A 14,000-nucleotide genomic window follows, 5' to 3' on the forward strand; every position below is an offset into this window, starting at 1 on the left:
CACATGAAGATATAAATATTTAAGGAAATCAGGGGTACGTTTTAAGAATGTAAAATGTTGACCTGGTTAAGACCCAGAAAGGAGATTTTTTTTACTCTTTATTGTACAGTTTACTTTATCAAGTAACTTTTTTTGTGTTAGGGCTGGCGGAACGCACCGAGTAAATATGGAGATAGAAAAGGTACGTTCGCAGCCCGGGGTCCACCGTACAGGAGTGGAACCTGCTGCTAGTAAATGGCGGCACTATATGGCGGTACTACGCCTGAATAGACCTGGGTTCCGTCACCTGGTCTGTATAGGAGCGAACTCTGTTGCTTCACAGAGTCGCCAGGATTAAAGGTAACGTTGTGCTCTGTTAACCTCACAGAGGATCACAGCTCACTAATGGAGCAGGTATCATACAGCGGTCATTCAGTTAGCAACAGCACACAAACAACTGCTCTTCGGAGGTGCCAGAATTCTAGTGGCTATACGCCAGCCCTAAATTCACACACACAAACTCCTCTCCGGAGGTGCTGGAATTCTAGTGGCTATACAGCCGACCCTGAGCACATGCTGACACAGACCACAAGGTAGCTCCATTCCCATCTTTCACCATGTAACAAGAGCAAGCATGTCCTGGTATTTACAATTCTGTATTTATATATATACAGTATGTATATATATATATATATATATACATATATACTGTATATATACATATATATATATATATATATATATATATGTATATATATATATATATATATATATATATATATATATATTTTATATATATATATACAGTGGGGCAAAAAAGTATTTAGTCAGTCAGCAATAGTGCAAGTTCCACCACTTAAAAAGATGAGAGGCGTCTGTAATTTACATCATAGGTAGACCTCAACTATGGGAGACAAACTGAGAAAAAAAAATCCAGAAAATCACATTGTCTGTTTTTTTAACATTTTATTTGCATATTATGGTGGAAAATAAGTATTTGGTCAGAAACAAAATTTCATCTCAATACTTTGTAATATATCCTTTGTTGGCAATGACAGAGGTCAAACGTTTTCTGTAAGTCTTCACAAGGTTGCCACACACTGTTGTTGGTATGTTGGCCCATTCCTCCATGCAGATCTCCTCTAGAGCAGTGATGTTTTTGGCTTTTCGCTTGGCAGCACGGACTTTCAACTCCCTCCAAAGGTTTTCTATAGGGTTGACATCTGGAGACTGCCTAGGCCACTCCAGGACCTTGAAATGCTTCTTACGAAGCCACTCCTTCGTTGCCCTGGCGGTGTGCTTTGGATCATTGTCATGTTGAAAGACCCAGCCACGTTTCATCTTCAATGCCCTTGCTGATGGAAGGAGGTTTGCACTCAAAATCTCACGATACATGGCCCCATTCATTCTTTCATGTACCCGGATCAGTCGTCCTGGCCCCTTTGCAGAGAAACAGCCCCAAAGCATGATGTTTCCACCACCATGCTTTACAGTAGGTATGGTGTTTGATGGATGCAACTCTGTATTCTTTTTCCTCCAAACACGACAAGTTGTGTTTCTACCAAACAGTTCCAGTTTGGTTTCATCAGACCATAGGACATTCTCCCAAAACTCCTCTGGATCATCCAAATGCTCTCTAGCAAACTTCAGACGGACCCGGACATGTACTGGCTTAAGCAGTGGGACACGTCTGGCACTGCAGAATCTGAGTCCATGGTGGCGTAGTGTGTTACTTATGGTAGGCCTTGTTACATTGGTCCCAGCTCTCTGCAGTTCATTCACTAGGTCCCCCCGCGTGGTTCTGGGATTTTTGCTCACCGTTCTTGTGATCATTCTGACCCCATCGGGGTGGGATTTTGCGTGGAGCCCCAGATCGAGGGAGATTATCAGTGGTCTTGTATGTCTTCCATTTTCTAATTATTGCTCCCACTGTTGATTTCTTCACTCCAAGCTGGTTGGCTATTGCAGATTCAGTCTTCCCAGCCTGGTGCAGGGCTACAATTTTGTTTCTGGTGTCCTTTGACAGCTCTTTGGTCTTCACCATAGTGGAGTTTGGAGTCAGACTGTTTGAGGGTGTGCACAGGTGTCTTTTTATACTGATAACAAGTTTAAACAGGTGCCATTACTACAGGTAATGAGTGGAGGAAAGAGGAGACTCTTAAAGAAGAAGTTACAGGTCTGTGAGAGTCAGAAATCTTGATTGTTTGTTTCTGACCAAATACTTATTTTCCACCATAATATGCAAATAAAATGTTAAAAAAACAGACAATGTGATTTTCTGGATTTTTTTTTCTCAGTTTGTCTCCCATAGTTGAGGTCTAACTATGATGTAAATTACAGACGCCTCTCATCTTTTTAAGTGGTGGAACTTGCACTATTGCTGACTGACTAAATACTTTTTTGCCCCACTGTATATATATACAGATCTGGCAAAAAGTAAAATTAAGAGACCATCACATGAAAACCCTGTCATAGGCAGCCCAATCTCCAGACATGAACCTCAAGAATAACTGCTTACATTTTTGCACCACAAGCATTGTGAAAGACTGGTGGAAATCATGCCTAGACGCATGAAAGCTGTGATTAAAAATCATGGTTATTCCAGAAAATATTGATATCTGACCTCTTTGGTAACACCATTCAAGGCATACAGAATCTTTCCACGAACTTAGCGTGGGTTCTCACAGTCTGAGAGTCTCTTCACTATCACAGCGCTGCAAGGTCCCTTCCAACCAACCGGATTATACAACATCCAGGACAGATCATTACTGCTGCATAACGTGAACAGGTAAGGAAGCCATTTAGGCTATAGTTTCCTATATTGTCAAACATTTTTTAATTATCCTAGTGAGTGCATCTCCGATTTGATTTTATGACTAGATATATTATATTTTTATCAATCTGATTCCTGGTTTACCCACCAGAATTCTGAAGCTTTCTAGTTGTCTGAAAACCTGGCAGTCAATTCCACCTTCTATAGGGATGAGTAAATCATTATATTCTAGTATTTAAATATTATTAAATACCAGCCAGCTTTTCCCTCTCCTAGTGTATCCTCACCCACCCCCTGCAGACTGTGAGCCCTCGCGGGCAGGATCCTCCCTCCTTATGTACTCGTGTGCCTTGTTATCTACTCATGTTTAATGTATTTGTCTATATTTGCCCCGTATTCACATGTAAAGCGCCATGGAATAAATGGCGCTATAAAAATGTATAATAATAATAATAATAATAATTATTACTATTGACACAGTTTTTTAAATATTTGAAATCTCAAACTTTTCTTTACTATGCTATTACTTTCCTCTTAATAGAGCAAAAACATTTCTGTCTCTCAAAAAAAAATCTGTAAATATGAGCTACAAATTAGTCACAGAATATATGTAAATCTATGCTTCAACTTTTTTCCAAATACAGCAACAGTGAAAATTAGATACGATATCTCAACCTACTGTAAAGCTGAAATTTCAGAATCAATCTAATATATAATTGCCTAGAATACTACTTCCTGCAATTTGTGCCAACTTCCGTGGCTTTGTCCGGAGCTAATGTCCGGAGCTAATGTCCGGAGCTAATGTCCGGAGATAATGTCCGGAGCTAATGTCCGGAGCTAATGTCCGGAGCTAATGTCCGGAGATAAGTGACGTCAACAGTGTCCAGTGTCTGATTGGTTGCCGCCTGCTGCGAGCGACCAATCAGAAACGTGCCGTACTGTGACACACTCCGCCCGCCATTTTGGTGTGATTTTTGAATTTTTACCTCACAGCAAGTTTCTTCTGCGTGGAGGCGGGCCCAGTGACGTTGCTCTTCAAGCTCCTGCCGAATTTCGTCAAAAAAATGATAATACCATTTACCAAAACTATATATATTTAGTTGTGAAGTGGTTCAGTGACATTTTCACACCAATTTTGAACTTTTGTTTGGTGTTTTCTCCATATACTGCCTATTATTTTTGTTCTTTCTTACTATTATTTATTAATTGTATTATTCTTACATTTGAATAAATAAAGTATATATGGATTCTAGACTCCCGATTCTTTAGAATCGGGCTGCCATCTAGTAAAATATAAAAATGTAAACTAACCTCTTATTTACTTATGGATGTATAGAAAACATTTCTGTTTTAAGTTTGTGTGTTTTATTATTTGGTTTGTTCGTAATAACACAAAACTAAAGAAGTCATAATGCCTTTAGTGCAGGCACAATTGGTGTATTAAGTGTTGTTGGTCTTACATCATTTCAGTTAATGCCTGGCATAGTTGGTTGCATATGGCTGCTTGGAATATAGCCCATAACACTATGTTTCTATGTGCTAATCAAAATATGCCAGACACTACACCCAACAAAATGTACATTTACTATATGCTAGGAATAATTTATTAGGTCACGTTGTTTATACATGTTTTCTCCCATAATAAAATGCAGTTTCATCCTGTTCTGCAGTGCAATAGGGTTTTACAATTGCACAGTGCACTTTAAATGTGCCTCGGTGACTCTGTACGAAGCACTGCACAGCGTCCTACTTAAAAACAAACATGACGTTCTAACATGCAAATCCCAGTTTCACTTTTTAAATGGCATGTGGGAAAAATTAGAAAATCCTTTCTCGTATATAAATAGAAATAGAAAGTAACCAGGAGCAGTGAATTCTTACGTATATTTAATGGGATTTTTGTTTGGGGACTAAATACCGATTGACTTGAGAAATTTACAATAACCTTTGTGTTTTTCTGAATGGCAGAATCCCTCATTTCTGCATTCCCCAGCTGTCCATAAATCCATTTCCTCTCCTATAATCAAGACTCCAAGATTTTTACAATCCCTTTGACCACTTCTGGCATCATTTTTTTTTTTTATAGTTTTCAAACATATACTGATCACACTTTACCACATCTGCTTCTTGGGCTGTTGGAAAAAAAGCAAATCATTACAAGCCAAAAGGGCACTATAGAAGAGGCAGCTGTTCCGTACCATTTCTGTTGTGACGCTGCCTAACACGGCATTGCAGACCATTGGATAGAGCAGAATCTTACAAGAAAAGTTAGGGCACTTTTTTTTCAAGTGAAAAGATCAAACTTGAATATTATCTATTGACAAACATATTTTTTTTGTAAGGCAGGTTTAGTGCAATGCCTTAAAATTTACAGGAAAGATAAATATCTTGGCACCGTATTAGCCAGTAGATAGAAAAATATTTAGAATTGAGAGTCCTCAGTGGTTGATACCTTTTTAATGGCTAACTGAAAAGATGGTAACAAATTGCAAGCTTTCAAGACTACATAGGTCTCAGGCACAGACTAAAACAAATTCTGAAGAATCACATATTTATACACAACACAGCACAGAACTGTCATTATGGGAGAGTGATAAGTGATAAACAGTTGTGTCCATAAATATTGGAAAGTTCCTAGATTAGGAGTGAATGTTTTCTTGTCCTCTGATTGGGGTTTGGTTCTGTTATGATGACACCACATGGTCTGAAGTGCAAATTCCTTAATTGATGTAAAAAGACATAAATCCATGCGACACATTCATTCCTGCACTAAGTGTGTCAAAGGTCGTCATAAGTTTATACTCCCAAATTCTCCTGTCTCTCTGAGATTTGAAGCTACCCATAGAAAGTCCATCCAAGAACAATTGAAAACCAGATCACAAGAGCCACCAGAATATCAAGGAATCACCTGCTACATTACAAAGCTAAAGAAGAAAATAACCGGGTACCTCTAGTAGTTACCTACAATCCAAATCTGGAGGTGCTAAGGGGAGCTGCATGGAAATTACAACCTTTACTACAAAAAGATGCCCGCTTACAATCCATTTTTCCAGATCCCCCACTACTGTGTTTTAGGCAGCCCCCAAATCTAAGAAGCATCATTGTCAGAAGCTCCCTGTCCTCTCCAACAGCTGCAGGAACCTTTCCTTGCAACCAGAAAAATGTAAAACCTGTCCATTTATAATGACCACACAAGATAAAGATCCCCAATTCACATCAGGACTACAAGATACCAGGTAGCTTCAGCTGCATCACATCTAATGTGGTGTACTTAATTATTTGTACTAAATGTCCAACTGGGGGTCAAGATTTATGTTGGGGAGACAGGGCAAAAACTGAGAACAAGGATAAATTCTCACCGCTATACAATAAAAGAAAAATGAATGGATCTACCTGTGGCCAAACATTTTTGCATGCCTGATCATAGCACCATGGACCTGAAATTACTTATATTGAAAGGTTGCTTCAAATCTCAAAGAGACAGGAGAATCTGGGAATATAAACTTATGACGACCTTTGACACAGTGCAGGAATGAATGTGTCGCATGGATTTATGTGTTTTTACATCAATTAAGGAATTTGCACTTCAGACCATGTGGGGTCATCATAACAGAACCAGACCCCAATCAGAAGACAACAAAACATTCAATCCTAATCCAGGAACTTTCGAATATTTATGGACACAACTGTTTATCACTTATCACTCTCCCATAATGACAGTTCTGTGCTGTGTTGTGTATAAATATGTGATTCTTCAGAATTTGCTTTAGTCTGTGCCTGATGAAGAGACCTGAGTAGTCTTGAAATTTGTTACCATCTTTTCAGTTAGCCATTAAAAGGTATCAACCACTGAGGACTCTCAATTCTAAATATTTTTTTTTAAATTTACAGTATTTTTAAATGTAAAGAAAAAAAAGAAAAAAACAAAAACAAAATCATCTTTCAATGTTAAGACTGACTTCATAACTTCTGAAAGTATTTATACACTTCCACACTTCTTCCCCAATGATAGAGAACTTCCCAGCACTGAAGTGACAATATATGGGCATTATGACTAGCTGAGTATTACATTTTTTTATTTATACGTGTGTTAGGGAAATAATTAGTTCCTGTGCTCGTACTATTGAAGGATAAGTGGTCTTCTGTAGGGCCTTATTATATAGTGGGCCATATTAGCTGGCATAGCACCTTAGCAAATGTATTCTCTTACTAAAATCGCTAATGTGCAAATATAAATTATTGCTTTCTGGGAGGGGAAAATACTTTAAAAATTCCCTACTGTTCCCCAACTACACTATCAAATGGCTAGTCTACATATTTTTTTACTTCCTGATGTCGATTCAAGAGCCCCTAGGTCACCCTGGATACTCAAATCAAGAAACACCAGAGCAGGAGTAATAGGCTGCTGTCACTGCCACAGCCTTTGGCCACTCCCTGAAGAAGCATCATCAGTGACACTGGTTTCAGGGGCAGGGCTAGTTCCCACTGTGTCTTTACACTGTGCAATGTGCACAGTGATAGCACCCGCTCTCTTGTCAACTCAAATCTGAAGTAATGAGCCAGCAACACAGCTGTGTTACAATACCTGGTGTGCAGGAAATCAGCAACGCCCCTGAAGGTGACATCACTGTTCTCTGCTGGGTATTGTAAGACCAATATCTTGCCAGCTCATTACTTTAGATCTAAGCAGACAAAAGAGCGGGCACTGTCACTGTGCACATCTCACAGTGCACATTGTAAAGAAAGAACATCACTGACAACACTTCGTTTCAGGGAGGGGGCAGGCACAGGAGCTGTAACATACTCTGCCTTCAGCTCTGATGACTCTTCATTTGAGGATCCCAGAATGTACTGGGGGTTCTCAAATGAATCATCATCAGAAAATAAGTAAAAAAAATCACTAGCAGTTAGATGGTGTAGTTAGGGAACAGTGGGGAATTTTTAAAGTAAGTATATCAGAAAATAGCTTAGATTAATGGCATCAAATAGATAGTGATTTAGATAAAATTTACTTTCTCCTTCAGACCACCCATTTAAACTGTGACAAGCCGAATGCCCATGTTTAAGGAGAAGTCAGGGGCTATAGATATAAAAGCTGCATAGTCACCTTTAGGCTTTACCATATGTTTTCTGTAGCCTTGATGCTACAAAAATGACATTTGAAAAAGTGATTTGATCTAGTAGTGAACAAGTGGCAGAATTTCATGGTTACACAGCAAAACTAGAAGGTAATTTTAAATAGGACCAGTAAAAAAGTGATTTGGCAGTACATAGTAATTTCACAATATTGTTATGAGTGATTCAATCTTAAGTTCTTTAAATGCTAAAATTACAAAAAACTTGTAAAACAAACAATTTTGCAATTTAATTGATGTTAAAAAAAAAAAAAAAACTTCTCCGCTATCAAGAATGGAATGGAGGGATTTTTCATTTTATTGCGTACTACTCATTATCTATAGTCTTTAATTAAGTAGCACAGTGCTTGCAAGCTCTTTATAATAGAGCTTGTAAATGGTAGTCAGAACCTGGCCAAATTTCTGGATCTTGGCCAGATATGGTGCCCCTGATCTCCTCTCTCTTGCTGCAAAATTGTAGTCCAGACCAGCAGCGTGACCGTGCTGCTGGTCCAAAAGGTCAATCAAACATAAGGGCAATGTCCAATATTTATATACAGAACAAATACACAGATCCATATGTCAACCATTTATTGTATTTTTAACAATACTTAGCAAACTATAGAAAAGACTGTGTATTTTATCAGGGAGATGTTTGTGCATCGGCACATATAAATTAGTGATGTAGCTGTAGAACAATGTTCAGTCTTTCTAGCACTAATATTCTTGGGGTTGTGCCCAGCCACTTTGTAAGTGAACCTCAACTGTTGTGCCCTTCACTTCACTATTTCTTTCTTCAGAACCAACTTTATTTCATTAAGCTAATCTCTAATTCAGAATGAGCAGCTGTCCTGTTGAACGCAAGGTATGCATCTATTTTAGAAATGCTGAAGTCAGCACTGCATGGTTTTTGAACAACTGGACTTTTAACTGTCTGGTTTTCCTAATACTGATTTGCATTAACCTTTTGTAAGCATGCATGTGTGTTCAGATATTTCCTCAGAAAAATTACCGTACATGGTTTACAATCTTTCTGCCAGTGGGAACATTTTTTTTTCTCTCTTTAGAATTTTTCAACCCACAAATGAATCGACGTTTTGTATGTTGTATGCATAAAATAATAAAATAAAATTTATTAAAAACTTGAGTTCAACTATAAAAGCTTGTGTCCCAAAATTTCTATCCAGACAGTATATATATATATATACATATATATATATATATATATTTATATATACATACGCTGAAGTCTGTAAAGCACTGTGGAAGTAAGTGGGTAAAAATAAATACACACTGTACAGTATGAACATAACTATTGGGACAGAACTTTTAACATGGGAATTCATGTTTTTCATTCAGTTATATTGGTATATACCAATGGCACTGTCGTGCAGTAGGCCTTCACTATCAGTTGTGTAGGAATTTCTCATTCTAAGGAGCTCACTGAATTCCACAATGATCTTGTGATAGGATGCCACCATGGTAGCACATCAGTTTGCGGAATGTAGTCCCTCCTAAGTATTACAAGATCGACTGTGAGCTATATTATTGAAAAATGGATGGGTTTGGGAACCGCAGAAAATTATTCACAAAGCGGCAGGCCTTGTAAAGCTACAGAGTGGGATTACAGAGTTCTAGGGTACATAGTACATAAAAATTGCCTCAATATCTGCAGAATTCCAAGCCGCCTCCGACATTTACATCGGCACAAAGATTTTGCAATGGAAGTTTTATGGCATTGCCAAGCAGCGGATGGAGTGGTCTAAAGTTCTCTGCCACTAGACTCTGGAGAAATGGAAATGTCTGGAAAATAACTCTGCAATCTGGAGAGTTTAGGTTCAGTGAATTCTATGTGAACCTTATCTGCCTAAATTCGGTGGTGTAGGGATAATGCTGTGTAGTTGTTTTTTTGGGATTGGCTTAGGACCGATGGTAACAGTGAAGGAAAATCTTAGTGTTTCAGCATACTGAGACTTCAACCCTATTGAACACTTTTGGATGACCCTCTCATTCATCATCAGTGTCTGACCTCACACGTTCTCTTCTGAATTTTGTAAACATTTTTCCCAGCAATTCCCAGATCTCTGCAGCAAACTGAATGGAAAGAGGAATGGAGTGATCCATGGATTGGATCTATAGTCAGTATATCAAAACACAAAAAAGGTGAGTGGATTCCCACTGAGTATACACCTTTGGAAACTAACTACTACACTCAGAAGTCTGCGCTTCCCATTTCTCTCCCTATAATCCCCTCTTGTTCTCTTTTGAATGTGATGAAAATTCCCACAGACGCACTCCAAAATATTGTAGAAAGCCTTCCCAGAAGAGTACATGATGTTTTAGCTGCAAAGGGGGGAAGGGTATCAACTCCATACTGCTTATGGAATTGAAATGGGATGCCATAAAAGCTTCGGCAGGTGTAAGGTGTAGATTTCCCAAAGTTTTTTCTACATATTGTGTGTGCATAAAGATATAATTGTAAACTCAAACTATACTTTTAATCAGGTGACATTGCATAGCACTAATCATAGTCCAAGCATACATTTATACTTCCATAATTCATACTTTTCAGTGGTCCAGACAAGAGCAACTATTTGCTTTTAGCGACATTGTGCCTCATTTTGCTTACCCTAGAGCAGCTGTATTTTAACTTCTCAATGCAAAAAAAAAAAAAAAGAAATCTTAATAGTAGTCTATCTGCTACCACACCTCACAATTCTGAGAGAACACTGTGCCTGACATTGTTATGGGGTCATATTGGCTGTCAATTATATGGGGAAACTAAAGCTTCAAATTTGTTTCACTTTTCAAGAGGGTATGCTCAAGTTTATAAGGTATCCCAGACTGATGCTGGGGTCAGTAATATGCACTGCTGCTCCATTCATTAATTCTTAAATGGACCACTGGAGAAATTGGAGCGCTGCGCTTGGCTGATCTTTGGCACATCCATAAGAATGAATGGAGCAGCAGTGCAAATGATTTACCAAAGCATTATTCACATGGGGCTCTTCAAGGCTACAATTCTCAGAATCAGTTGAGGTCCCAGCCACCGGAACGTTATCCTCTTTCCCAGGAAAAGGAAAAACCTTCGTCCTTTTAGAATACGCCTTTAAAGGGAACCTGTCACCCCGTTTTTTCAGATTGAGATATAAATACTGTTAAATAGGGCCTGCGCTGTGCGTTACAATAGTGTATGTAGTGTACCCTGATTCCCCACCTATGCTGCAAAATACATTACCAAAGTCGCTGTTTTCGCCTGTCAATCAGGCTGGTCAGGTCAGGTGGGCATGGTGACATCGCTCTTTTCTTCCCCAGCTTTCCGTTGGTGGCGTAGTGGTGTGCGAATGTCGCAGTGACGAATCCACTGCGCGCACGTGAAGAAGCAGCGCGCGATCTGCGCTATTACCCCCTGTCATCGGTGGGGGCGGCCATCTTCCTGGGGCCGCGCGTGCGCAGATGGAGTGCTCTGCTGCACGGGGCTTCAGGAAAATGGCCGCGGGATGCAGCGCGTGCGCAGAAGAGATCGCGCCGGCCATTTTCCCAAAGCCGAGATGCATTTTCAGCCACAGTGTTACCTTAGAAGACTAAGCCACATTGTTCTAAATATTACATCAGTAGATGTCTCCAGAATAGGGTCCACCTCATAACAGGGCAAGCCAAAGTGCCTTTAACTAAACCAACTACAGAGTCTACAAAATGAGTCTTGAAAACGTATTCAAAGCAGCACCCCATAACAACCTTCGTTATATTGAGATCAGTTAATAGTTCCATTCTCTTGCTCCATTTAGCATCATGCAAAATGACTGAACCGCTTGAGTGCTGGATACAGGTTTTCTGTCAAGGAGTGAAAGGGAGTTTACAGATAAGAATTACCTCCCTGAAATCTGACTTTTTAGCCATCCACACATTATAGTAGATCAGGGCCATTTACGTATTTAAGATGACATATTCTCTTTAAAGAGGACCTTTCACCAGTTTGAGCATTTTAATCTGGACTCATCATGGAATAATGTCTTCAGAGGTGAGTACAACATAGTTTTTTTTTCCCCAAAAACAGTCAGTAGAAAAGAATAGCCCCAGCTCCAGGACCAGTACGCCGGTATCAGTGTACCTTGCTGAATAGCTCCTTTGGAGCCAGTTAAAAAAGGAAACCGGATGCTACCGAATGTGCAGTACAACAAAATGTCCAAAAGAAAAAAGAGGAAGCAGCACTCACAGTTCCTGGCGCAATCCTGTACCAATAGAAGCACATGCAGAATGAAACCACCATAGTCGGATTGTTGTCCTCATCTCTTCTCCCTGCTGCTCTGATTTAATATCACTGTAAATAAAGGATTGTGCCAGGAACAGTGAGTGCTGCCTCCTCTTTTTTAGAAGTTTTTATTTTGTAATTTCTCCTCTCCATTGCAAGAGATATTAGTTTGTAGAGTTATGTTAAGACAAAGGGGCACTACCAGAGATTTTTCAAGGACGAGTGAACTTTTTCCCATACATGCAGATAACCAATCATAAGCAGGCAGCAATATACTGGGAGAAAAGGATCACATCATACAAGCTTAGAAGAGGTATCTCATTGTGAGACATGGTTAGATAGCTGTCAGTCATGAAACAACCCCTTTGGCAATGCAGTTACATCAGTGAAATTTGTTTACTACCCTTTTCTAAGATCCTGAATGGTGACATATAAAATGTCTCCTTAACCCCTTTCCAACATTGGGCATAATACGCCCACGTTGGACTCCCTCCATTTGATGTGGGCTCCGCCGCTGAGCACATATTTTTCCCAGCACATTTCAGCTGTTTTCAACAGCTGACATGTGCCTCTAACAGCTGCAGGTGGAATCGCAATCCACCCACAACTGTTAACTAGTTAAATGCCGCTGTCAATCTCTGACAGCTGCATTTAACTGGTGCTTCCTGCAAGCGCGCCGGAAATCTCACCCATCGGTGACCCAGTCATGTGATCGCGAGTCGTTGATGGATTGGCATGACAACCAGAGGTCTCAAGCAGACCTCTATGGTTATCATATCCAGATTGCTGCCCGGTGGTCGGCGCTCATAGCAAGTGAGCATTTCTGCTACATACTGGTGATCTGATCATCACCTGAATGTGGCAAAGCCGATCAGACAACTGCAACTTCTAGTCTCCCATGGACTATTGAAGCATGCAAAAAGTAAAAAAGTTTTTAAAACTATTAAAAAAAATCAAATTTTAACAATTCAAATCACTCCCCTTTCGCCCCATTAAAAATAACAACAAAAATTCAAACATACACATATTTGGTATCATTGAGTTCAGAATTGCCTGATCTATCAATATAAAAAAGAATTAACCTGATTGCTAAACGACGTAACAAGAAAAATAGTCAAAACACCAGAATAATGTTTTTTTGGTCGCCGCTACATTGCAATAAAATGCAATAACGGGCATTCAAAAGATCGTATCTACACCAAAATGGTTTCAATAAAAACATCAAATTGGCGCACTAAAAATAAACCCTCACCCAGCCACAAATCAGGAAAAATGGATACGCTACAGGTCTCTGAAAATGTTTTTTTTTTAACAAACGTTGGATTTTATTTCACCTTTTAAATAAAAAAGAACCTAGACATGTTTGCCGTCTGTGGACTTGTAATGCCCTGGAGAATCATAATGACAGTTTTAGCATTTAGTTAACATGGTAATAAAAAAAAAGAACTGTGGAATTGTACTTTTTTCCAATTTCACCGCATATAACTGCTGCTTGTGTGAAGTATGACGGAACAAAAGAGCGAGCGTTACCTTAAACATACTCTGATAACTCCACACAGTATGAACAGGATGCAGAATACCTAGCTCTGTTAACTTCACAGAGAGGTAGAGCTCCGAGTTTGCTAAGTATTGTGCCCTGTTAAACGTTACAGGGAAGATAGCAAGTGGAGACAGCTTTCACTGCAACTAAACTGTGCTTACCGCACACATGAATGAAGAAGATGCTAAGACAAGAGAACAAACTCATATGACACTAGGTACAATACCCTGTAGACTTTGTAGAGAAGTATAGCATAGGAGTCGAGTTTGCTCTATAACTGAACTGTGCCAATCGCACACATGTACGAAACAGATGCTAATCCAAGCGGCTAGTTACCCCAGT

At 39.3% G+C, this 14,000-nt stretch overlaps 1 protein-coding gene across 4 annotated transcripts in view; it reads right to left on the reverse strand.

Annotated features, from left to right (window-relative positions):
* Positions 1 to 14,000, reverse strand: part of EYA4 (EYA transcriptional coactivator and phosphatase 4) — a 588,086-nt gene that overhangs the window by 119,742 nt on the left and 454,344 nt on the right. The window lies entirely within an intron of this gene.

This window comes from Ranitomeya imitator, chromosome 5 (assembly GCF_032444005.1).
Source record: "Ranitomeya imitator isolate aRanImi1 chromosome 5, aRanImi1.pri, whole genome shotgun sequence".
Taxonomy (NCBI): Eukaryota; Metazoa; Chordata; class Amphibia; order Anura; family Dendrobatidae; genus Ranitomeya; species Ranitomeya imitator.